The sequence below is a fragment of the Salvelinus fontinalis genome, chromosome 31 (assembly GCF_029448725.1).
Source record: "Salvelinus fontinalis isolate EN_2023a chromosome 31, ASM2944872v1, whole genome shotgun sequence".
Lineage (NCBI taxonomy): Eukaryota > Metazoa > Chordata > Actinopteri > Salmoniformes > Salmonidae > Salvelinus > Salvelinus fontinalis.
The window spans coordinates 24,309,495-24,337,362 of record NC_074695.1 but is presented as its reverse complement, the minus strand read 5'-3'; the positions used below and the strand labels follow the sequence as shown (position 1 = coordinate 24,337,362).

Here is a 27,868-nt window from a genome sequence, read left to right as displayed (position 1 = left end):
ACATATCCCATCTGTAAATAGCCCACCCAACTACTATCATCCCCATATTGTCTTTTTTATTTCTTCTCCTTTGCACCCCAGTATCTCTACTTGCACATTCATCTTCTGCACATCTATCACTCCCGTGTTTAATTGCTAAATAGTAAATATTTCACCAGTATGGCCTATTTATTGCCTTACCTCCCTAATCTTACTTCATTTGCACACACTGTATATAGACTTCTCTATTGTGTTATTGACTGTACGTTTGCCATGTGTAACTTTGTGTTGTTTGTGTCGCACTGCTTTGCTTCATCTTGGCCAGGTCGTTGTTGTAAATGAGAACTTGTTCTCAACTGGCCTACCTGGTTAAATAAAGGTGAAAACAATAATAAATAAATAAATTGCTATCATTATTCTTGCAAAGCATGTAAACATTTTAAACAAACTATTACATTAACCTAACTATCCACAACCTCATTATTGTGTGCATGTAATCATGCTCACTGACCAAACCACTTTGGAGATTAATAGCGTGTAATGAGTAAACCCATTTGATTTGTTTTTGAATCCCTTCTCAAACCATTGTGGGCTTCCACAGCAAGGCACTTAGTTAACCAAGCTGATCTATTAGTCTCTTGTAGACAATACCTCTCAGTAAAGGTAAGGAAACATGTTATTTGGGTAAACTACCCCTTTAAAATACTTTGCATCCCAATAGTAATACATTCGTCTGTGCCAGCTTCTCGAAAAGACCATCTGACGTTACCTAACGTTAGGTGGTCTCTAGCCCTAACTATTTAACGCATTACCTAGCGACATTCCGTAGGTATGGTGGTACCCGGTCAACTAGTTAACGTTAGCTAACTAAATAAATGCACAACGGCCAGTAATGAACATAATTAGCTAAGTGAGTTACAGAAGCTAACTAGTTTGCAATGCATAAAATGAGACTTTGCAAATGGGGTAGGCTAGCCAGGAAAGGCGTAGCTAAGATGCAGTCACATAGATGGGGAAAAATTGTTATTAGGCAACATTTGCTAATGTTACCTCAGGACTTGATTAACTAATTTGTCAAATGTTTGCTTTTTTGCTCCCTAGAAGTAGCTAGTAGCGAACTACCTACTATTCTCGCTTTGTTAAAATAACGTTATAAATGTGCAAATCTTAAATTAACTGTTAGCTAGGTAGTTATTGCGTTACTGGATTAGCTAGTTATCTACTGTAAATATTTTCAAAACCACCCGAGACTGCAGTGTAGTCGCCGCGTATCACTGCATTCTTCAACTCAGCAGCTACGTTAACTAGGTAACAACGTAACTAGCTTCATTGACAATGCTAGCTCACGCACTTCTCTCCAGTTTGACACACAGCAAGCTAGCTAACTGGGTCTGTTAACTAACTTTAATAGCCAAGATTGTCAGCTAGCTATATAAAATGTAATATTGTATTTTGGCGTGATTAAGCACCTACCTTGATGTCTTTTTCTGCAACGTTACTAGTCGTCTGTGTTCTCCACTCCCCAATATTTTCCCGGCCTCTCCAATATGGTGTAATTGCAGACCGCAATTCAGGGGCGTTTCTTGACATGGGCGTTAAGATAACAATGTTGCAGATTAGAAAATGATGTTGGTTAGGCTTAGCTACAGTTGTCAACAACTGTTGTCCGCCCAACGCGAAAGAAACGGCCATGGACCAATGGCGAGCATCAATGGGTGTAACTTGACATCAAGAAACGCCGATATCAGAAAAAAGCCCCCAATTGTGGTCTGCAATTACACAGTTCACGGTCTTAGACATTGCACATCTATTCGGTCGTCACTAGTAACAACAGCCACAGTGTCATAAATCCAGCCTAGTTCTACAATTTATCTTGTTAAAATTGGATTTTTAACCTAACCACACTGCTAACCTTAAGCCTAACCATAAAAAGCTAATTAAAAAAATATATATAAATATATAGCCAATTTGTACTTTGTGGCTGTGATAACTAGTGGAAACCCATCTTCCACATCATGACTCCTGAACAGACTGAAATCGGTCATGCACGTCACACATGCCAAAATAGCCTTTGGACAAAGTTCATTATTTTATTCAGGCTTGATTTAAGATGTTTTGTAAATAATTTAAATTATCAACACATGTATTCTTGATCATGTCTAGAAGGAGAGGGAAAATACTATCTTTATGTGTCAATAGTCTTGACTATATTATAACTTTTCAGAGTCATTGATGTTTTGAGCACTGCAAAGACCTATCCCAGGCAGGGTGTGGTCCAGATTGATTGTCACACACATTGTAGAAGATAAAATTGTCACACTGGTTCCTCAGATGTAACAAGGTACATTCCAGATTTCTGGCACGTAGGCCTGTGCAGATTATAGGATTGTAAAACCCGATGTAGAGAGAGGGAGAGCTAGTGATGGCTGCTCAATGAAACAAGTCCTGTAAGCTCTAGTTTTATCTAATCATAGCTATTGCCCAGTGATATGGTCAAGTGCTGCAAAGGACCTAGAAAAGCTGCAGCTGGCCCAGAACAGAGTTACGCCTTGCCCTTCAATGTAGTCAGTCTCTCTCAGCGCAAAGTAGAGGAGAGATTGACTGAATCAATTCTTGTTTTTGTGGAAATATTGTGTTCAAAATTCCAATAGTTTGTATAATCAATTTACACATATCTCTGACAGCTAGGCTGAATGACAGTGTCTTCAGGAAGTACAAGCATTTCGCAACACTCGCATTAACATCTACTAACCATGTGTGTGATCAATAAAATTTGATTTTAATTATTCATACGGCTTGACTTATTCCACATTTTGTTGTTACAGCCTGAATATTTTTTGTTGTAAATGAAATACAGTAATATCTAATTTACATAACTATTCACAGTCAATACTTTGTAGAAGCACCTTTGGCTGTGTTTACTGCTGTGAGTATTTCTGGTTAAGTCTCGAAAAGCTTTCCACACCTGGATTGTGCAACATTTGCCCATTATTCTTGTCAATTCTTCAAGCTCTGTCAATGTGGTTGTTGATCATTGCTAGACAATCATTTTCAGGTCTTGCAATAGATTTAAGTAAATTTTTAAATAAAGTCTAACTCGGCCACTCAGGAACATTCACTGTCTTCTTGGTAAGTAACTTCAGTGTAGATTTGGCCTTGTGTTTTGTCCTGCTGAAAGGTAAATTTTCTGTGTCTGGTGGAATGCCAACTGAACCAGGTTTTCCTAAGATTTTCCCTGTGCTTAGCTCCATTCCTTTTTTTAAATCCTGAAAAACTACCAGGACTTAACAATAACAAGGATACCCATAACATGATGCAGCCATCACTATGCTTGGAAATATGAAGAGTGGTACTCGGTAGTGTTGGGTTGGATTTGCCTCAAACATAACACTTTGTATTCTGGACATAAACTTTATTGCTTCGCAGTTTTTTAATATTTTTATTCTGTACATGCTTTCTTCTATTCACTTTGTTAATTAGGTTAGTATTGTGGAGTGACTGCAATGTTGTTGATCCATCCTCAAGTTTCTCCTATCACAGCCATTAAACTCTGTAATTGTTTTAGTCACCATTCACCACATTGTGAAATCCCTGAGCGGTTTCCTTCCTTTTTCGCAACTGAGTTAGGAAGGACACCTGGATCTTTGTAGTGACTTGGTACATTGATACACCATCCAAAAGTGTAATTAATAACTTCACCATGTTCAAAGGGATATTCAATGTCTTCTTATTGAAGTTGAATCTGTTTAAAATTTACTGCTCAACTGAGGGACCTTACAGATAATTGTATATGTGGGGTACAGAGATGAGGTAGTCATTCAAAAATCATGTTAAACACAACGTATGTGACTTAAGCACATTTTTACTCCTGAACTTATTTAGGCTTGCCATAACAAAGGGGTTGAATACTTATTGACTCAATACATTTCAGCTTTTCATTTTAGTTGTAAAAAGTTTGAAAAACAATTCCACGTTGACATGTTGTATTGTGTGTAGGTCATTCACACAAAAAAAAAAAAACTAAATTTAATCCATTTTAAATTCAGGCTGCAACAACAAAATGTGGAAAAAGTCAAGAGCTTTCTGAAGGCACTGTACTTACCAGACATTCCACTGGGTCTCTTCACAGTCCCCAAATCCAGAACAAATTCAAGGCAACGCAAAGTATTATATATAGAACCATGATCGCATGCAACTCCCTTCCACTTCAAATTACTAAAGCGAATAGCTAAATTTGCTTTAATAAACCTCACAGCACTACGCCTCTCCCCTACCTGATCTAAATAACTCTTACGCAAACATATGTACTGAAGTGTGTAACTGTCATTAGAACCTTTTATTTTCCTTATATTGTTATTTTACATTTGTGTAGTTGAGACCTTGAGCTGTTCCTGTCTATTGATGTTCTTTCTACATTATGTAATGTTTTATGTGGACCCCAGAAAGAGTAGTTGCTGCTTCAGTGACAGCTAATGGATATCCGAATAAAATACATTGGTTGCATTTCTGTATAGTAATTCCACCTCCAGAAACATCCCACTGAGCATGGACCGACGCCAACGTCTTATTTTGGTCCTGTCCAGACATCTTTTTTTTTTTTGGTGCGGTCTGTACCGGCTTTGATATCAACTTTCACGGACATAGATTTTTGGGCCAGTCCGGACCAAATCAAAACGTCTATGTTTGGTTCAGATTTGGTCCAGACACACATTTGGACAGCACAATACAGTAGAGCACAGCAGGGTAAAGTGCAATAAAGAAAAGTAGAGTATAGTACGTATTGTTCAGTACAGTAAAATGCACTGTATTGTACCCTACTTTACTCTAATGTAGTCTACTGAACTCCACTGACTAAACTGAATTACACTCTGCTCTGTGCCGTACTGTGCTGTTCAAACTTGTGAAATATAGCCTAGACGTCTATGATTCGTTCAAATTTGGTCTAGACCAACCAAATATGCACTTATTTGGGCCAGAGCACATGAAAATAATACCCAGCATGCATTGCATTTTTATTTATTACATTTATATTTTACTCATTCAGCAGACGCTCTTATCCAGAGTGAATAACAGTCAGTGCATTCAACTAAGGTAGATAAACAAAAACATATCCCAGTGAGCAAGAAACAAATGTTTTTTTGTTACTGAGGATGTTTTTGTAGTTGAAGTAGTCCGTTGGTTAATTCTGTAGGTTGAATATCACTGCCAGTTTAAAATGATAAACTTGGATTAGCTAATAGATCATTAGAAAACCCTTTCGCAATTATGTTAGCACAGCTGAAACTGTTGTTCTGATTAAAGAAGCAATAAAATGGGCCTTTTTTAGACCAGATGAGTATCTGGATCAAAAGCATTTGTCCGCTCGATTACAGGCTCAAAATGGGCAGAAACAAAGACCTTTCTTCTGAAACTCAGTCTATTCTTGTTCTGAGAAAAAAAAAAAACTGAAGATCTCGTACAACGCTGTGTACTACTCCCTTCACAAAACAGCGCAAACAGGCTCTAACCAGAATAGAAAGAGGAGAGGGAGGCCCCGGTGCACAACTGAGCAGGAGGACACATACATTAGTGTCTAATTTGAGAAACAGACACCTCACAAGTCCTCACCTGGCAGCTTCATTAAATAGTACCCGCAAAACACCAGTCTCAACATCAACAGTGAAGAGGCGACTCCGGGATAATGGCCTTCTAGGCAGAGTTCCTCTGTCCAGGGTCTGTGTTCTTTTGCCCATCTTAATCTTTTCTTTTTATTGGCCAGTCTGAGATATGGCTTTTTCTTTGCAACTCTGCACGCTGAAATGTACACACACCATGATGTATAGCAGAGTCTACTGGGGAAAATGGTGTGAAAAGTGTCCTGGTCCCCTAAACCAATCCCTGGGCCATTTCTCAATTGGACTGGCTGAACTTCTGCGTCCTCTCTCCTCTTGCCTCCTTTTAAAATAGGTCAAAGTTAATTGAGGAGAGGTGGCGAGGAGGGAGACCGTGGATGAAAATACGCTTGTATGAAATTAGACTCCTTTTCCACTCCCAAAATAAATATGTAAAGTGGTAAAAATTAGTTGTTTTTAATCTATAAAATATCTTGCACATCATGCTGCTTATTGTTTTAATGGGTGCATGATTGTTTCCCCTCTGACAAAACAGAAGCTGAATCAAAGGGAGTGTGACCAATTTCAACATTTCCGTGAAGGACTCTGGCATGAATAGGATACACACGATTGTCCTTGATGAAATGTGGATATCGAGGAGGGGAGAATACTCTTCTGTTCTACTAACAAATTAACATTCCTCGACCACTTATCAGTTTCCGGGTTACGAAGGAGAGGGTGGAGGACGGACTTTTTCCCAAATGTGGAAATGCCTACCAATGGCACCTACGCGAGGTAGGAATTGATGCTCATAAATATTGTTATGGAAAGCCTAGGATGCCTACCCCTATGCACTTAGCGAGATATGAGCGTATCCTGGATCAATGCTCCACGTCCACTATGTCGTCTGATAGACAAGGTAAACGTTTCCCCTGTCCAATACTATCCACAGAGGGCAGTGGTTAATTAGGGATTTCTCCATGTTTGAGCCCTTGATACAGGTTTTGATTGAGTTTGTCCCTAGGCACCTCTACACACAACATTATTGCATAGGTGACATAATTAGAAAATAGATTATTGGGTCATGCCTACAAACCCCAGATTAAGGGACATCACAGTAAGCAAAATTATGTTGAAAAGACATCTAGAATAGGTATTTTCCAGACGTTGAAGTGACGTTTATTTTAGGTTCTGAATGAAAAGGTGAAGATATGTATTTTCCCAACATTGAAAATAATTATTTTCCAGATGTTGTAATCAGGTTAATTTTCGATTATGAATGAAAGATGTAATTTACACACAATGAAAATACGTACTTTTCTGGTCATTGATTCTATTGCCAAATTAAGTGCACAAGCATTACATAACAATAATACTTTTTAAATGCATTGAATAGGAAAGAGACAAAATATATATAATGTATTATTGATCTCATCTGTCACATACTGTAAGTGTGTGTTAGCCTTTTTAAAATCTTTTGAAAAAGCTAACACAACGTGCCATTGGAACACAAGAGTGATGCTTGCTGATAATGGGCCTCTGGAATATCTACATAGGCGTACATTTAAAAAAATCTGACATTTTCAGCTACAATAGTCATTTACAACATTAACAATGTCTACACTGTATTGCTTATCAATTAGATTTTTTTTTTTTTTTTTTTTTTTTTAAATGGACAAAATGTTTTACTTTTCTTTCAATAACAAGGACATTTCTAAGTGACTCAACTTTTGAACGGTAGTGTATATTTTGTGAAAAAAATGGTTTTCGGTATTTTGTTTGATGGTATATAGTAGATTAAATTATACATTGTGAGCCGTATTGAAAGCAACGAACTGTCTGTTCAAACAGTTTACACACAGCTCAGACCCATACACACTGCCACCAGGGGTCTCTTCACAGTCCAAGTCCAGAACGGACTCTGGGAAACTCACAGTACATCATAGAGCCATGACTACATGAAACTCTTCCACATCAAGTGAGTGTTGCACATGGGGATGTGTGAAACTTACTCCTCAGCCTGAAGTGTCCCCACTTGCTAGCATTTCGTGTGGCACCGACTGGTAAGAAGCTTCAGGAGGGTGGTCGTGTGCTAGCAAGGGAGAGGTCCCAAGTTCACCCCAGGTATGGGCTGAATCGGGAGGAAGTGGTACTCGCTATGCAAGCAGCATGACGTCCTTTACACAAGCAGTAAAATCGGATTTTTAAAAAAAATCCATAAACCAACACCTAAATGGCACAACGCAAACTGTGAAGAGACACGCACATAGTGCCTTCAAAGTATTCAGACACCTTGACTTGTCCAACATTTTGTTAAGTTAAAGCATTATTCTAAAATGTATTAAATGTTTTTTCCCTCCTCATCTATCTACAAACAATACCCCATAAATGACAAAGCAACATTGTTTTGGTAAAAAAAAAAAAACGGAAATATCAAATTTACTCAGTACTTTGTTGAAGCACCTTTGGCACCGATTACATAATCACTGTCTACTTGGGTGACGCTACAAGCTTAGCACACCTGTATTTGGGGAGTTTCTCTCGTTCTTTTCTGCAGATCTTCTCAAGCTCTATCCAGTTGGATGGGGAGCGTTGCTGCATAGCTATTTTCAGGTTTCTCCAGAGATGTTCGATCGGGTTCAAGTCAGGGCTCTGGCTGGGCTACTCAAGGACATTCAGAGACTTGTCCCGAAGCCACTCCTGCATTGTCTTGGCTGTGTGCTTAGGGTCGTTGTCCTGTTGGAAGGTGAACTTTTGCCCCAGTCTGAGTACTCTGGAGCAGGTTTTCATCAAGGATCTCTGTACTTTGCTCTGTTCATCTTTCTCTCGATCCTGACTACTCTCCCAGTCCCTGCCACTGAAAAACATCCCCACAGCATGATTCTGCCACCACCATGCTTCACCGTAGGGATGGTGCCAGGTTTCCTCCAGACGTGATGCTTGGCATTCAGGCCAAAGAGTTCAATCTTGGTTTCATCAGACCAGAGAATCTTGTTTCTCATGGTCAGAGTCCTTTAGGTGCCTTTTGGCAAACTCCAAGCGGGCTGTTATGTGCCTTTTACTGAGTGGCTTCCACCTGGCCACTCTACCATGAAGGCCTGATTGGTGGAGTGCTGTGGAGATGGTTGTCTTTCTGGAAGGTTCTCCCATCTCCACAGAGGAACTTTAGAGAGTGACCATCGGGTTCTTGATCACCTCCCTGACCAAGGCCCTTCACCGATTGTTCAGTTTGGCTGGGCGGCCAGCTCTAGGAAGTCTTGGTGGTTACAAACTTCTTCCATTTAAGAATAATGGAGACCACTGTGTTCTTGGGGACCTTCAATTCTACAGAAATGTTTTGCTACCCTTTCCCAGATCTGTGCCTTGACACAATCCTGTCTCCGAGCTCTACGGACAATTCCGTCGACCTCATTTCTTGGTTTTTGCTCTGACATGCACTGTCAACTGTGGGACCTTATACAGACAGGTGTGTGCCTTTCCAAATCATGTCCAATCAATTGAATTTACCACAGGTGGACTCCAAATCAAGTTGAAGAAACATCAAGGAAGATCAATGGAAACAAGATGCACCTGAGCTCAATTTCAAGTCTCATAGCAAAGGGTCTGAATACTTATGTAAATAATGCATCCATTTAAAAATTGTTATAAATTTACAAACATTTATAAAGACCTGTTTTCACTTTGTCATTATGGGCCATTGTATGAAGATTGCTGAGGATTTTTCTTTATATATATATATATATATATATCCATTTTAGAATAAGGCTGTAACGTAACAAAATGTGTAAAAATTCATATGGTCTGAATACTTTCCAAAGGCACTGTACATTCTATAACACCCACTCTACACAAACACATTGTAGTATAGGAGATTTTATATTGTACACTTGTAATGGAGTAATGTAATAATGTAGTGTATGATGCATTGTTTTTTTTTATGTGGGCTGTTTTATTATGATGCAATTGTTTTAATCCCGTTTGGACCCAGGAAAAGCTGCTGCTGCCGTTGCAGGTTAGGGTTCCATCGCTATTGGGGATCCTAACAATAAATACTAAATACTTATAAACTGTCGAGAGTAGACCCAAAACTGATCCTAATGTAATGAAACAGGACTTTTGCGCCGTTTACTCAAATGACATTTGCACTGCAGTTTACAGCTTAGAGTAGAATTTTGTACTCAGAAAACAATTATTCATTGCATTGTGGTGTTGCAGGCTAGTCTAGGCAGGTTAGGATAATTAAGGTAGCACGTTAGGAGAATTAGATTAAGTTAAGTAAAAGAGATAGGGTTAGCCTAAATGCTTTCCTAACCTGCTACGAAAACAACTTCCGGCGAAGTGCCGTGTTTTTAGGGAGTCAGTGAGGATAATTGTATTTTCCCTAAACAGGATCAATAGGGGAGCTTTGAGCTGCGTGTCTCATGTCTCAACTGTTCTTTCATATGCACCTGACTCTCCTCTGCTTATCAGCTATTCCTCTATGGTCTTGTGGATTGATATTGAAAATTGGTGCCGCTTTGAATGATTTTGTGTGGTATGATTGCTAGTTAGCCTATTACAGATTTGCACAAACAGTCCACCTACTACTATCGTCACTATGAATGGTGGATAGGGCAGGATAGACAGACTGGTAGACTATATTGGCCTGTGGTATAGTAAGTGTGTAGGAAAGTGCATAAGGGAAGTAACAAAACACCTTGATAAGGTAGGTGCATACAAGCAGATGAGGAAACTTGGCTTGGATGGAAGAAATGACATTGTAAAACCTTCAAAAAAAGCAAATGTAAACCAGGGAAGAAAACACACTACCATCCCCTGTGCCCAGTAAAAAACAACAACCAAGAGCGTAACTTTGTGTTGCATATTGGGAGTGGGGGGGGGGGGTTCGTCAGGGTAAATGTGTTCCAGTGTCAACCACATCCTAAAAATTAGTAACTGAGTAGCACTGTCAAAGATGTTTCTACTGTGAACCTTTGATAGACAACATCCTGTTGTTTCCAATAGAGGTCAACCGATTCATAACAATCGGTAATCGGTATTTTTGGACACCGATTTGCAGATTTTTTTTTTTTTTTTTTACATCTTTATTAACTAGGCAAGTCAGTTAAGAACAGATTCTTATTTTTAATGACGGCCTAGGAACGATGGGTTAACTGCCTTGTTCAGGGGCAGTACGACAGATTTTTACCTTGTCAGCTCAGGGATTAGTTTTTGCAACCTTCCGGTTACTAGTCCAACGCTCTAGCCACCTGCCTTACATTGCACTCCACGAGGAGCCTGCATGGCAGGCTGACTACCTGTTACGCGAGGGCAGCAAGAAGCCAAAATAAGTTGCTAGCTAGCATTAAACTTATAAAAAGCAATCAATCTTAACATAATCACTAGTTAAACTAGTAATATCATCAACCATGTGTAGTTAACTAACATGTCCTGCGTTGCATATAATCGATGCGGTGCCTGTTCATTTCTCATTGAATCACAGCCTACTTCGACAAACGGGTGATGATTTAACAAGCGCATTTGCGAAAAAAAGCACTGTTGCACCAATGTACCTAACCATAAACATGAATGCCTTTCTTTAAAATCAATACACAAGTATATATTTTTTAAACCTGCATATTTAGTTAATATTGCCTGCTAACATGAATTTCTTATAACTTGGGAAATTGTCACTTCCCTTGCGTTCTGTGCAAGCAGTCAGGGTACAAAAGCCGTAATTAATTTGCCAGAATTGTACATTATGACATAACATTGAAGGTTGTACAATGTAACAGCAATATTTAGACTTAGGGATGCCATCCGTTAGATAAAATATGGAACAGTTCCAAATTGCTGAAAGAATAAACGTTTTATTTTCGAAAAGAAAGTTTCCGGATTTACCCATATTAATGAACTACGGCTCGTATTTCTGTGAGTTATGTTATAATTAAGTCTATGATATAGCAGTCTGACTGAGCAGCAGCAAGCTCGTAAGCATTCATCAAACAGCACTTTCGTGCGTTTGCCAGCAGCTCTTCGTGCTGTTTATGACTTCAAGCCTATCAACTCCCGAGATTAGGCTGGTGTAACCGACGAAATGGTTAGCGGGGTGCGCGCTAATAGCGTTTCAATCGGTGAAGTCACTCGCTCTGAGACTTGGAGTAGTTGTTCCCCTTGCTTTGCAAGGGCCGTGGCTTTTGTGGCGCGATGGGTAACGATGCTTCGAGAGTGGCTGTTGTCGGTGTTCCTGGTTCGAGCCCAGGTAGGGGCGAGGAGAGGGACGGAAGCTATACTGTTTCACTGGCAATACTAAAGTGCCTATAAGAACATCCAATAGTCAAAGGTATATGAAATACAAATGGTATAGAGAGAAATAGTCCTATAATAACCTCAACCTGAAACTTCTTACCTGGGAATATTGAAGACTCATGTTAAAAGGAACCACCAGCTTTCATATGTTCTGAGCAAGGAACTTAATCGTTAGCTTTTTTTACATGGCACATATTGCACTTTTACTTTCTTCTCCAACACTTTGTTTTTGCATTATTTAAACCAAATTGAACATGTTTCCTTATTTATTTGAGGCTAAATCGATTTGATTGATGTATTATATTAAGTTATAAAAATAAGTGTTCATTCATTATTGTATTTGTCATTACAAATAAATACCTATTTTTTTTTTATTATTATTTTATATTGGCCAATTAATCGGTATCGAATTTTTTGGGTCCTCCAATAAATCAGTATCGGCGTTGAAAAATCATAATCGGTCGTCCTCTAGTTTCCAATGGGAGCAAATGAATCATAGCGGCAGAAAAAGCAATGAGGTGGGCAGAGCCAAACACTGGCTATCCATGTATTTGCATATTTCCGTTATGGAACGCCTACTCTGAAGTGTGCGTATACAATAACTCATATCGCCCTTGCACTCCTAAACACATTTTTTTTTTCAATTTGGCAAAGGGAAAGTCTACAAAACTTAGTCAACAGATTCTAGTTTTGGGAACATTGAGATCAAATGTTTCAATGAGAATTTGCAGAATGTCAGCCAAAATCCCACTGCGGGCCACTGGGCTTACCACAAAATACAGTAACGAGTGTAAGTCGAAATGCCAACCTGATGCTTCAGATTTATACATCCGGTAAAAGATCTATCTGTGTCACATAAAGCTAGTAGCTGCCTGGCACTTTACAGTGGGGAATTTTTCCCCCCAATCAATCACACTCATGGCGTATTATTGAGGGGTCAAATTGACTTGTTTCTAAAAATGGGTGGGGCGCATGACCTCCCCACAAATTATGCACCTGCACACAACCCTCCCCAAAGCAGTTAGACAACCCTCCCCTATTTTGGACCTCCCGCCCCACCCCAGTAATTTTCAAACTGTCCCTTAAGTTTTCCTTTTCTCACTCTTGGTGGGAGAGATCAAAGCATTTGGTTGTTCTCTCATCAATTGGTTCTCTTTGCTCAGCAACAGAAGACCATTCCCTTTTGGACAGAAGCCAATGAAGGATTTTCAAATGTCTGCCACAGATTCCTTTGTCTTTTGTAAGGTCTCAATGTCTTGACATAGATAAGTAGCATCCATTATTTTATTTAATTCAACTCTTAATGCACACTGTTCAGCTGTGATGTGGTTTTCCCTGACTGTGTCCTGCCCCATGTTTTCTTGTGGATGCATCTTCCTTTTAAAGCAACTTGCTTCATTGACAATGTGATTTGTGTGCTTCAGCGATTGGTAACTTGACATGAACGAATGATGATGTAGCTGGGCTTGTCCGAGTCAATGCCTCCTTCAGCCTTTTCATTGCTTCTTGTTTTTTTTGCCCTTGAAGCATTCCCTTTGACACTAAATGAGTCATACCTTAAAGAAAAGTTTAATACATATTTAAATCAAAGCTTAGAGAAATTAGAGGCATTGTTGAAGCATCCATTACACTGTGCTAATTAACTCACCTAGTTACATGCCGAATGAAAATCTTTGCTGGACAGTCCACTTTTTTGCCCCTCGGCACATATAACCGTTTCTTGCTATATACATGTTCTGAAGGCTGTTCCTATAGACACATTTGTCAATGAATGAAGAAATTACAAATCAATGAGTCAATGAGTTAAGAAATATTGAAGGCACAACTAACAGAGTATTACAGCCTTTGATTTGTGGTTATGATAGGTTTATTTAACCCATTATGCCTTTAGACTATTCCAATTCTTTGGGTATATATGAATTCCTTATAATGACACTAGACAATGTACCTCAGCTGTAGAATGTCTTTTCGATGCTTTGCCATACTGGCAGGCAAGGATGGTTCTTTTTTCAACACAAACGGGGACATCGTCTGCATAATCCTCCGCTTGCCAAAGTAGTCTTCTTTTGATTTGATCCTTTTTATGTTCAGACCTAGAGGATCACCAGAAGTGATCATGTAGGTAAATCAATTAAGTGAAATAGCATATACATATATAAAAACTACTAAAATGCCTAATCAACAAATCATTTAATTACATGGACTAAATTGACACATTCAGACTTACCATGTATTGAATGAAGTGTAAGTGGCTCTTTTGTGGTTTTCTAGCAAGAACCCCAATTCTTCCTCAGATTTCACAGTGCCAGACATGTAGCCATTGTTCCTACTTATAACTTTGAAAGAGGCAGGAATCCAAGCAAGATCTGTTGAATGCGAAAATGAAAAACATCTTAGATAAGAGACAAACCACATTTCCATCCAGTTATTATGAGAGTATGGTTTCCATCCAGTTATGCGAGTAAAGTCATACCGTATATTTTTTTAATGACAGCTGTGATGGAAACAGGACGTTTCAGTACAATTTTATAAATGCATACAGATAATTTGTTTGTTCAACATGGTGGGATCTTTTTGTCTGTAAAATTAATTATGCGAGAAATGGCAGTGGAAACACCTTCATGCGCAAATATTGATATAGTAACCATCATATCAAAGTAAACTTCGAGTCACGCGATGATATGGTGTGTGTGGTCCTCCCACAACGACTTGGGAAACCATGCAGTTTATTAGGCTACAGATGAAATAACGTATGATGATCTTCACGGGGTGGTTCACGGTGATCTTGATGCTCTTTTCCAATCAATATCAATTGTCTGATACTGGTGACATGATAAGCAATGCTTGACTGTTGTTTTTTCACAAATAAAAACATATTTTCTTATCCATAATAATGTCATCATGTAGACTAGCCTATGCGCACTGTATCGACGAGCTCTTGACTAGAGAGCACGCGCCAAGACCAGAGTACGCACATTTGCTATTTAACGCAACAGTTTGACAAAACGATCAGTAGAGTCAAAAATGCGATGGAAACACATTCAACTTTTGATTTTTATTCAGTACATGAAAACGTACGCAAAAAAAGTACATTGTGTACACAATGTCATCACGTACTGTTTATCCGCAACAAGTATGCTTGGAGGAAACACACCACTGGTGGGAAAATATGCATATTTTCTTTATGCAGATTTTTGAATATTCACATGAAAATGCATCACCAACTGTAAGGAAACCTAGCTTTAGACAGAGAGACTTACACACATACAGCTTATGTAGCTAGGTCTACTGTAAAGCTCATACTATATACACACCATAATTTCTTCAGCTGGATAAAAATCTGTTTTTGGTAGTCTAGGCCTACATATTGTGAAGTCACAGGCTGCCGGTGACACTTTAAAATTGGGAGGACGGGCTCATAGTAATCACTGTAACGAAAACAATGGAATGGTATCAAGCACATGGTTTCCATGTGTTTGATACCATTCCAGCCATTTTTATGAGCCGTCCTACCATCAGCAGCCTACTGTGTGTAAAGTACATGTAGATACATCTTATAGACACAGAAACAGAGACACAGAGAGAATGACAGACATACAGAGAGAGGGAGAGATGCTCACATACAGCTTATTCAGCTAGGTCTTCTACTGTACAACTCACATGCCTATATACATTGCTATGCATGGTTATTGATAATAGTGACCTGAAATATTGGTTTGCATTTTTTTGTAGTTCACATCACAATCACTGAAAAGGGAGGGGAAAGGTAGGCTTAGTTAATCTTATTTTGGTCATCTAAACGCAAATAAATAATCTCATTGATATTGACAGTATACAAGTATTACTGCATGTTGACTAAACAATCGCAGTGAAATTAGATTAAATCATGATCAGTTTCATACATTCCATTCAGGTAATCTTAGTAGGTTGGCTTGATAGCGGCATTGACGTTGTTGGTTGGCTAGCAAGCAAAACGTGACACATTGTTCATTTTTAGGAAAACTTGGGTTTATTCGTTACGCCGATTCAGTTGAAATCCTTCATCTGCCACAAAGAAACGGTTTACTCAACACTAACGACTGTAAAAAGACGCCTGAGCGGAATCCCCACATTCGTTTTTCCCTAACCTTAACCTAATTATCCTAACCTCTTACGTTAATCATCTTAACCTGCTGCGTAAGTTCTCCTAAGCTGTTACGTAAAAGTTGTAGCTTTATCTAAGTGCCTTGTTTTTAGAGAACCTCTGCTGATCCAACATTTTGGGGTAAATCCTATAGAACTATACGCCGTAGATAGGCTTAATCAATTGAAATTTAACAAACCAAAAGCAAGTCCTGTTGTAGCGTACCTCTGAATTCGAGAGAGAAAACAGCCCTAACTAAAGCCTCGCACATTGAAGTCAAGCCGCGTTCAAAACACCTGGGAAATCGCGACTTCAGTGCGTTCACGACAACTGGAAACTCGGGGGAAAAACAAACTCCGCCTGGGTAAAATCGTTTTGAAAGGTCATCCAAGCCGGAACTCCAAGTTGGAAACGCGGGCGTCTTTGTACAGCGCTGACTTTCCGACCTGAAGATCACTGTTGTCATGATTTGACCTTGTCAAACCTCCAGAGTTCCCAGGTGTCTTGAAAGCATCATCAACCCGGGTTATGCCCTGTTTACATTGTGACGTATTTCATTACACCGTACATCATCTTGTTGCGCTACTGGACGGACAGCATAGGGAGAATATTTTTATAACTAACCCAAGAGCCCACCTGTCGTTTCCAACGGGAGCAAATTAATCATAGTGGGCAGAACAAGCAAGGTGTGCAGAGCCAAGCACAAGCTAGCGAGGTCCTATTGGCACGTTATAGCATATTGCCGTTAGGGTATACCTACTCTGAAATAACTCAATTCGCACCCCTAAGCAACTACATTTTAACTTTGGCAAACAGTAAAGTCGACAAAACGCAGTCCTTTTTTGTGTGTATTTTATTTGTATGTTTACCCCTTTTTCGCCCCAATTTCGTTATATCCAATTGGTAGTTACAGTCTTGTCTAATCGTTGCAGGTCCCATATGGACTCGGGAAAGGAGAAGGTCGAGAGTCGTGCGTTCCCCGAAACACGACCGGCCCAATTGTGCGCCGCCCATGGTTCTCCCTGTCGCAGCCGGCCTGGACTCAAACCAGGATCTCTAGTGGCACAGCTCGCAACTGAGATGCAGTGCCTTAAGACCAACTTAGTCCACTCTGTTCATAACATTTCCGTTTTGGGAAGAGAAACTGTATTGAAATAAAATGTTCAATAAATAAGAAAATGTGAATAATGTCGGCACGACAACGCCTTTTCCCCCTCAGGAGACTGAAAAGATTTGGGATGGGTCCCCAGATCCTCAAAAAGTTCTACAGCTGCACCATCAAAAGCATCTTGACCAGTTGCATCACCGCCTAGTATGGCAACTGCTCGGCATCCGACCGTAAGGCGGCGCTACAGAGGGTAGTGTACATCACTGAGGCAAAGCTTCCTGTCATCCGGGACTTACAGTTGAAGTCGGAAGTTCAAACACCTTAGCCAAATACATTTCAACTCCGTTTCTCAGAATTCCTGACATTTAATCCTAGTAAAATTTCCCTGTCTAAGGTCAGTTAGGATAACCACTTTATTTAAAAAACGTGAAATGTCAGAATAATAGAATGATTTATTTCAGCTTTTATTTCTTCCATCACGTTCCCAGTGGGTCAGAAGTTTACATACACTCAATTAGTATTTGGTAGCATTGCCTTTAAATTGTTTAACTTGGGTCAAATGTTTCAGGTAGCCTTCCACAATAAGTTGGGTAAATTTGGGCCCATTCCTCCTGACAGAGCTGGTGTAACTGAGTTAGGTTTGTAGGCCTCCTTGCTCGCACACACTTTGTCAGTTCTGGCCACAAATTTTCTATGGAATTAAGGTCAGGGCTTTGTGATGGCCACTCCAATACCTTGACTTTGTTGTCCTTAACTTCTCTAGGATAGGGGGCAGCATTTTCACTTTGGATGAATAGCGTGCCGAGTGAACTTCCTCCTACTCTGCCCCAGATGCATATTAATATTGGATATAAAACTCTAAAGTTCCTAAAACTGTTTGAATGATGTCTGAGTATAACAGAACTCATATGGCAGGCAAAAACCTGAGAAAAAATCCAAACAGGAAGTGAGAATTCTGAGGCTGGTTGATTTTCAACTCATCGCCTATTGAAATCCCAGTGGGATATGGATCTGTTTGTCATCTAGTGGAAGGCGTATGAAGTGCATTCTGTAGAACGTTGAATGAAGCCTCTACTGTGATGTGGGGCCGGATGGGAGCTGTTTGAGTCAATGGTCTGGCAGAGAGCCAGTTCTTGGTCACGTGCATTCCACATGATATCGACTTGCGTTCCATTACTTCTATAGACAAGGGAATTCTCCGGTTGGAACGAATATTTATGATAACAACATCCTAAAGATTGATTCTCTACTTAGTTTGACAAGTTTATTCGACCTGTAATAACTTTTTGAAGTTGTCGTCCGACGTTTACCTGGATCTGCGCGAGCGTTTGGATATGTGTACTATACGTGCTAACAAAAGTAGCTACTTGGACATAAATGGACATTATCGAACAAAACAATTTATTGTGGAACTAGGATTCCTGGGAGTGCATTCTGATGAAGAGCAAAGGGAATATTTATGATGTAATTTCTGTTGACTCCAACATGGCGGAGAAATGTTGTTTCTATTTGAGCATCGTCTCAGATTATTGCATGGTTTGCTTTATTCGTAGAGTTTTTGAAATCTGACACAGCGGTTGCATTAAGAACGTGTGTCTTTAATTATATGTGTCTTTCATCAAAGTTTATGATGAGTATTTCTGTTAGTTGATGTGGCTCTCTGCAATTTCTCCGGATATTTTGGAGGCATTTCTGAACATGGCGCCAATGTAAACAGATTTTTGGATATAAATATGCACATTATCTAACAAAACATACATGTATTGTGTAACATGATGTCCTATGAGTGTCATCTGATGAAGATCAAAGGTTAGTGATTAATTTGATCTCTATTTCTGCTTTTTGTGACTCCCATCTTTGGCTGGGAAAATGGCTGTGTTTTCTGTGGCTATGTACTGACCTAACAATCGTTTGGTGTGCTTTCGCTGTAAATCCTTTATTAAATCAGACATGTTGGCTGGATTCACAACAAGTGTAGCTTTAAGTTAGTCTTTCATGTGTGATTTCATGAAAGTTTGATTTTTATATTAATATATTTGAATTTGGCGCTCTGCAATTTTACTGGCCTTTGGCCAAGTGGGACGTTAGCGTCCCACATATCCCAGAGAAGTTAAGCCATTTTGCCACAACTTTGGAAGTATGCTTGGGGTCATTGTCCATTTGGAAGACCCATTTGCGAGATGCTGCTTCAATATATCCACATAATTTTCCATCCTCATGATGCCATCTATTTTGTGAAGTGCACCAGGCCCTCCTGCAGCAAAGCACCCCAACATGATGCTGCCACCCCCGTCCTTCACAGTTGGGATGGTGTTCTTTGGCTTGCAAGCCTCCCCCTTTTTCCTCCGAACATAACAATGGTCATTATGGCCAAACAATTATATTTTTGTTTCTCCAAAAAGTACAATCTTTGTCCCCACGTGCAGTTGAGGTGCAAACCATAGTCTGGCTTTTTTATGGCGGTTTTGAAGCAGTAGCTTCTTCCTTGCCGAGCGGCCTTTCAGGTTGTCGATATAGGACTCGTTTTACTGTGGATATAGATATTTTTGTACCGGTTTCCTCCAGCATCTTCATAAGGTCCTTTGCTGTTGTTCTGGGATTGATTTGCACTTCTTGCACCAAAGTACGTTCATCCCCAGGAGACAGAACACGTCTCCTTCCTGAGCGGTATGACGGCTGCGTGGTCCCATGTTATTACTTGCATACTATTGTTTGTACAAATGAACGTGGTACCTTCAGGCATTTGGAAATTGCTCCCAAGGATGAACTAGACTTGTGGAGGTCTACAATTTTCTTTCTGAGGTCTTGGCTGATTTCTTTTTTGATTTTCCCATGATGTCAAGCAAAGAGGCACTGAGTTTGAAGGTAGGCCTTGAAATACATCCACAGGTACACCTCCAATTGACTCAAACGATGTCAATTAGCCTATCAGAAGCTTCTAAAGCAACGACATCCTTTTCTGGAATTTTCCAAGCTGTTTAAAGGCACAGTCAATTTAGTGTATGTAAACTTCTGGCCCACTGGAATTGTGATACAGTGGATTATAAGTGAAATAATCTGTCTGTAAACAATTGTTGGAAAAATTGCTTGTGTCATGCACAAAGTAGATGTCCTAACCGACTTGCCAAAATTATAGTTTGTTGACAAGAAATCTGTGGAGTGGTTGAAAAACAAGTTAATGACTCCAACCTAAGTGCATGTAAACTTCCGACTTCAACTGTATATAAACTCAGCAAAAATTGAAACGTCCTCTCACTGTCAACTGCGTTTATTGTCAGCAAACTTAACAAGATTCAACAACTGAGACAAACTGAACAAGTTCCACAGACATGTGACTAACAGAAATTGAAGAATGTGTCCCTGAACAGAGGGGGACAAATCAAAAGTAACAGTCAGTATCTGGTGTGGCCACCAGCTGCATTAAGTACTGCAGTGCATCTCATGGACTGCACCAGATTTGCCAGTTCTTGCTGTGAGATGTTACCCCACTCTTCCACCAAGGCACATGGAAGTTCCCGGACATTTCTGGGGGTTATGGCCCTATCCCTCACCCTCCGATCCAACAGGTCCCAGATGTGCTTAATGGGATGGCCCCAGACCATGACGGACCCTCCACCTCCAAATCGATCCCACTCCAGAGTACAGGCCTCGGTGTAACGCTCATTTCTTCAACGATAAACGCGAATCCGAACATCACAACTGGTGAGACAAAAACCGCGACTCGTCAGTGAAGAGCACTTTTTACCAGTCCTGTCTGGTTGCCGGTGGTTGTCTGGTTGCCGGTGGTTGTCTGGTGAGGACCTGCCTTACAACAGGCTTACAAGCCCATTGCAGACAGTCTGAGCACTGATGGAGGGATTGTGCGTTCCTGGTGTAACTCGGGCAGTTGTTGTTGCCATCCTGCACATGTCCCGCAGGTGTGATGTTCGGATGTACCGATCCTGTGCAGGTGTTGTTACACATGGTCTGCCACTGCGCGGACGATCAGCTGTCTGTCCTGCTCCCTGTCTCAGGCGTCTCACAATATGAACATTGCAATTTATTGCCCTGGCTACATCTGCAGTCCTCATGCCTCCTTGCAGCATGCCTAAGGCACATTCACGCAGATGAGTAGGGACCCTGGGCATCTTTCTTTTGCTGTTTTTCAGAGTCAGTAGAAAGGCCTCTTTAGTGTCCTAAGTTTATCACTGTGACCTTAATTGCCTACCATCTGTAAGCGTCTTAACGACCGTTCCACAGGTGCATGTTCATTAATTGTTTATGGTTCATTGAACAAGCATGGGAAACAGTGTTTAAACCCTTTACAATGAAGATCTGTGAAGTTATTTGGATTTTTACAAACTATCTTTGAAAGACAGGGTCCTGAAAAAGGGACGTTTCGTATTTTGCTGAGTTTACTAGGCGGTGTCAGAGGAAGGCCAGAAAATTTTTCAGAGGCTCCAGTCACCCAAGTCATAGACTGTTCTCTCTGCTACTGCATGGCAAGTAGTACCGGACCGCCAAGTCTAGGTCCAAAAGGCTCCTGAACAATTTATCAAAGGGCCACCCGGACTATACGCATTTAACCCCTCCTCCCGCTTTGTTTTTACACTGCTGCTACTCGCTGGGTATTATCTACAGTGGTTCATCCTTTTAAAGTTGCAGCGTACTGCGGCACAGCTTGCATGGTGCCGCAGAATTCTATGGCACGTTATTGAAGTGTCAACCACTGGAACCATTGGCGCTAGTTTGACCACCAGAGGGCATCTTTGAGAAGCATTTGATAGTCTTCAATAGAGACTGTTCTTGAGAATGCAGGCACGCGGGACACCTGGGTTCAATTCCCCAACAGGGAGGAAGGGGTAGGCTGTCCTTGTAAATAATAATTTGTTCTTAACTGATTCCATGCGTGTTATTTCATAGTTGTGATGTCTTCACGATTATTCTACAATGTAAAAAATTGAATGAGTAGGTGTGTCTAAACTTTTGACTGGTACTTGCTTAATAATATGGTGTTTCTATTCCAAGAAAAACAAAAAACCCTCTGGGTGTCCGTTAGGATGGAACGGAAAATATGGAGCTGTACAACGTGACGTCAGGAGTACAGTACTGGGCTATCTGTAGCAACACAGCTTGTACTGCTATGCAGTGTCTTAGACCATTGCGCCACTCAGGCACTGTAAAACCAAAATAATCCTAACAAATTAAAAGAATAAAAACCTTAGTTTAACAGTTTTAGTAAGTAATACTGAAATTGTGCACAATTATCAGTTTCTATTTAGGTTTATGTCGCTCATTCATTGTCAGTTAGAGACACAGTAGGACCCAAGAGCATAATCAGTGCTCTAACTCTCCCATGCGCTGGTCTGGAGCAATGAAGTGGTGACAGTACCGTACTAAACCACAAATTACCTCTAAATCCGGCAGCATAAATCGCAAAACTTATAGTGGAGCAACCACTGTATGTATAGTCACTTTACCCCTACCCATGGGCAAAAAGTTGATATCAACTTTGGGGAGGACAATTACATGAAATTTTCTAAAGAGCAATTCCTGAGGGGGACACCAAAAGTAGTGCTGTTAACACATAGCCTACGTTATAATATGTTAAATGTATATTGAGGAACCATAATTACTACTACTGGATAATTGATAGGTAGTTAACTGAAGGGTTGTCTCAACTTGTTCAAATGTTTAACTCATTATATACTAATACTAGTTATAGCAGTGTTCCTTATCAGTCCAGTATGTATGCATGCAGGTATTTGTATTTACAACCAGAAATACCAAGAAAGGCCAGTAGGTGGCAATGGTACTACACACTATGTGTGCAGTTTTCACAAATACAATGAGCATGCTGCAAGTTCATCTAAAATAATCTCTATTGAGAACCATCACAAAGTTGGTCTCAGTATTTAACTGACCTTTTTATTTAACTTTTTCTGGTACATTTATATAGTCACTAAATATGTGCCACTGGCCTGAGACTACTACAATAGCTTTACAAGACAAAAAGCTCAAAATTAAGTACAGTTCTAAAAGCAAAATAACTACTTCAATGAATAACCAAAATAAATCAACAAAATATCCTTAAAAAAAAAACTTATTGTTCAGTCAGTGTCTCAACTCTTCAAACAGCTATGGACAAGTATGTCACACAAAGTATGCAATTTTAAATTAAATAAATAATTGGTAAGTGTACTGTCATGTACTAAAAACAACTAAACAAAAATCATACTATACACTAGGGGTTCTCAAACAGGGGTCTGTGGACCCCTAGGGGTCCCTGGTGTAATTGCAAGGGGTCCGTGAAATAAAGTGTAATGAACATATTCAGTACCACAAGGTTTCCAGTAACTTAACATATAATATAGAGGGGGTGGGGCTCCCTGAGGACCGCTCAAAACCTTGCCTAAAAATATGCAAGGGTTCCAGTACCCAAAAAAGGTTGAGAACCACTGCTTTACACACTACTGAACTAATGAACAAAAGAACCGAACATGTTTGCAGGTTTCAATGGATCCAACAAATTGCTGGCAGATATTTTCCTTCTTGAGAGACTGTCCAGACTGTCTTTATGTACATTACAGACAACTACGGTGCTCAGTCTCTCTTGGCACATGCTAGCCCGTAACCAAGTCTTCAACCTACGGAGTGTACTGAAACTCCTCTCAGCCCCACATGAAGACACTGGCACCACAAACAAAAGTCTGATCAGCACCTCAACTTGGTCAAACAACCTCCGCACCTCCACTGGAGGCCTCCTGAGGACCTCTGCTGCCTCTCCACTGCTGCTACAGGGGTATTTGTTGCGACAGATTCTCTTTCAGTGCAGTTGCCTCTATGTTCAGCTCAGGGTACTGATCTAGAGACTCAACCAACTCCCCCGTGAGAAGCGCTCTTTCCAAATTTTGCAGGCCGTTTAGACTGGTCATCACGGTCAAAACGTTCGCCAAACTTAAGTTCCATACCACCCAACACTTAAAAAAAAATAATTCTGCACTATAGTGATCCACTGCTTTGCCAGCAAATCGTGTGTCTCAATGGAGTCAATCAATGTTGTTGCTTTCTCATACAGTGCAAGGTAGCTGTCATCATTTCTCTTGCCCCTAAGAGAAGACCGCACACAGTCGACTGCAGCCTGCATACCAGAGAGTCTGAGTTTGATTCTGCAGTGAAATGTTTATGCATTCAAGCTCTCCAAGAACAGCAGAGGCAAGTGTGAGGCCCAACACAGTCTTGCCTTTGGCTTATTTGAGCACTTCAGCAATGGCAGTTGAAGCTGTCTTCAATGCAGTTTGCCATCTCCTCTAGGCTGCTTAGTACCTGCTCATACTGCCCTAGCACAGCTCTAATAGCAGTATTCTGCACAGTCCACCTTGTTGGACATAGGGGTTTCAGGGTGGTCAGATGTGCATTTTCAGATGTGGCAATTGATTCAAATATGCTCTTAAACTTTCCTGGCTGACATCAACTGATGTAAAAAGGGCTTTATAAAAACATTTGATTGATAGAGGACACCTAACTGATGGACCCAAGAAAGAGAATCCCGGATCAGTGGGGAGGCTGAGCAGCCAGCCTGTGTAATCAGATTTACACAGTGTGCTCCACAATGCACATAGAGGGCTAATGGCTGCTGCCTCCTCACAATTGCCTGTGCACCAGTGTATTGTCCTGCCATGTTTGAGGCACCATCATAACTCAGCCCACGTAAGCTAGACATGGGCAAATTGGGCCTCAACAACACATCAGTTGCCACTTTCGCAAATCCCTCACCTGTTGTCTCCAACACCCTGTATAGCCCAATAAACCCATCGTGAGGGACAAGGTCATGGTATACATAACGCAGGCACACTCTCCTGCTCAGTACCAGAGACATCTTGAGTACCATCAACAATTACTGAAAATTATACAATTGGAAAAGACCTAATCTCAGCTGCAATGCCTGTGTACATTGTGGTACGCTCTGTTAACCACTTCTGTAAAATGGGATCATCCCTTTCTGTCCTAAGTTTCAAAAGCTGGTATAAATTCCAACTGTCATCCGTGTGGCCTCTAAAGGCATGTCCTGGTCTTGCTACATGCCGCACCAAACAAACAATTTTCATCAAGCAATGCCTTGCGTCCTCCTGCTGTTTACCCCACGCACTGGATAACTGGGCACTGATTGGATTTAGCTGGTGTGCTGTTACAGTTACAAAGTGGCGGTGGGTTTGGCAGTTTTGATGTGCTGCAAATTTTACAATGGCTTTTCTCCAGTTCCTAAATCCTGCATTAATGAAGGCAGCATCCGCTCTTTGGCCAAAAGATGGCTGGCTTGAAAACCCTTGGCTACAGTGAGCCATGTAGCCAGGGGAAAAAAAAATCGCAAAACCAGTTCTCTTGAAACATCACACTGTTGGCAAGAGTTTCTAGTACTATAAATTGTGGGTGTGGCTGATTTGGTTTTGTGCCATCACTGAGGTAACTGGACAATGCTGTGCCACTGTCCCATATAGTGGGGCTGCTGACAACAAGGTTGCTACCTGGTCCTGACATGGCTGTGACACTGTCATCTGAAGTCTCTCTCCCTGGCTCTTTCCCTTCCACCACCCTCACTTACAGTCTGTCACCTGGAAAATAAATAAGGTCTTTGCCATACTCCTAACTACCAGTACCCAAAACTTACAATTAATCACAACATCAATACCATTGCCTTAAACAAATCTTAGTTCAGTCGCCAGTTTAAGTTGAGTGGGGGTATCCATGGCGTTGTCCAATAATGTCCCTATTTTACAAGTCTAAAAAAAGAGAGAGAACCTTTCATAATGTTGCCAAACAAAGACTCAACTTACCTGAGACTCCCTGTCTCTGCCAGTCTGTCCCTCACTCTCTTTCCCCAGCTCTGCTGTCTGTGTGCCATATGTTGCCTGCTCTGCCTAATGACATCATTATGAAACATTTCCATTAGGATTTCACTTCTTTCTTATGAACATTTTATCAAGTAGTCTGAGATATTAGGCTACTAGGGTTCTTACTTTGCGTTTTGGTGTACTGAAAATGGTCTGAGACCCATCTTTTCTCTACCTGGCGGACTAGCTAGCTAGCGTTTGCTGCATCGTTTTGCGCGCTAACTCTGCAAATGCAGCTATTGTGTGTATGAACCTGGATTAGCCACACAGTGTGCAGGTTATTTACAGTAGCAGATGGGCTTCTATCACATATAATGGGCTTCGATCTACCAGGTAGCTAGCAAAATGTGAAACTGATTGCAGTGACAAGGGTTGACAGCTGTATGAGTTCACCATTTACACAATGTAAGCTGCAACCTTTTGTCATTTTATATAGTTTGTTTTATATTGGCTGGCTAACCACAATAACTGAATTTGCAGAGCTAGCGAGCACCAATTCCGTTTCTGTGGTGTTGGCTATAATCTTTGCTATCGCCAGTTTACTCCAAGATCGCCACACGGGTGCTTCAAAGTCCCCTAGCGACAATTTAGCTTTTGCAACGAGACCAGTAAATATATTTAAGACAATGGTAGAAGAGTGTAATTATGTTCAGTTCAGTTTATCGCTAAACTTTGGAATAAACTGACGATAGCAAAGATTCCATCTTTGACGACGCCACATAAATGGAATAGGTGCTAGCTAGCGTTTGCTGCATCGTTTTGCGGGCTAACTCTGCAAATGCAGCTATTGTGTTTTTATTTTTTTTATTTCACCTTTATTTAACCAGGTAGGCTAGTTGAGAACAAGTTCTCATTTGCAACTGCGACCTGGCCAATGAACCCTGCCAACATAAAACAAAATCGCTATGGTGCGATTGACTGGATTAGCCTCACGTGCATTAGCTACGTGCATTAAGTGCCTTTCAGACGGTAGACACGAACACTTATCACGTTGCCAGCTAAGAAACACTACCATGCATTGCTAGCTTCTCTCTGATTCGAATTTAAACAGCAGCAACCACTGGTTGATGTTACTGTAGCTAGCTAGCAAAAGTCAGCTAATCGCTAGCTAACATAAAGAGTTACCTGTAATTCAATGCAAGACTGGTGACGGTTATAAATGTGTTTTATTGTATTGCGTGGTAGAAGTAAAGAAATGTCTAACATATCCTTTGTTTGAACTACTCACTGGAGGTCAGCCACCAACGACAGACTGTCAGATTCCCACACATGCACTGTTCCTGTATCATGTGCCACTTCTGAGGACTGGATCAAACCATTGTGAGGCAAAGAGCGGGATCACAATCTTTTGAAATTTAAAAACGCGCGATTAAGTGTCTTTAAATCAGCACAAGTGTTTTCATTGCATATTATTAATATTTGTGAAGTGACATAGTTATGGTTACAGTGATAAAACCAACATTTACTTTTTGGCCTTCATTTAATGTTAGGCATAATGTTAGCAGTGTGGCTATATTATATCTATAAAGCATGTTTAACGGTAATGTTTTGAAGTAAAAATAGGTATTTGATTGTGTATACTTAGCCTTAAGCAGCACACTAAGCTTTTTTTTTGTTTGTTATAATATTTACCTAACGTTACCTAGCTAGTTTTGCAAACGTTATCTTAGCTAGCGTCTAGTCAGTGTTTGCTATAGAAAATGGCCTTAACGAAGACTGACGATTACATTTTCATTTACCAGAGAATTACTTTTGATGCAACCGTAGCGAATGTGTTTTTCTAGCTAGCTCCTTGTTCTATCTTTGCCCATAATGTACAGCAACTGTCATTACTGCAGCAGCGAGAAACAGTCATTTTCAGAAGGTCCTGCTATTTGATCCCGCGCAAGAGAAAAGCCCATTGGACAAA

At 40.4% G+C, this 27,868-nt stretch overlaps 1 protein-coding gene across 6 annotated transcripts in view; it reads right to left on the bottom strand.

Annotated features, from left to right (window-relative positions):
• The window catches only part of LOC129829913 (spermatogenesis-associated serine-rich protein 2-like), a 63,881-nt gene that overhangs the window by 35,781 nt on the left and 232 nt on the right, over nucleotides 1–27,868 (bottom strand). For 3 of the 6 annotated variants that reach the window (XM_055891920.1, XM_055891921.1, XM_055891923.1), the window contains exon 1: nucleotides 1,453–1,767. The gene's annotated coding sequence lies outside the window, so the exon portion shown is untranslated. Of the gene's footprint in view, nucleotides 1–1,452; nucleotides 1,769–13,506; nucleotides 13,952–14,085; nucleotides 14,225–27,868 lie in introns of those variants that run through there. The other 3 variants (XM_055891922.1, XM_055891924.1, XM_055891925.1) reach the window with 2 other exon arrangements.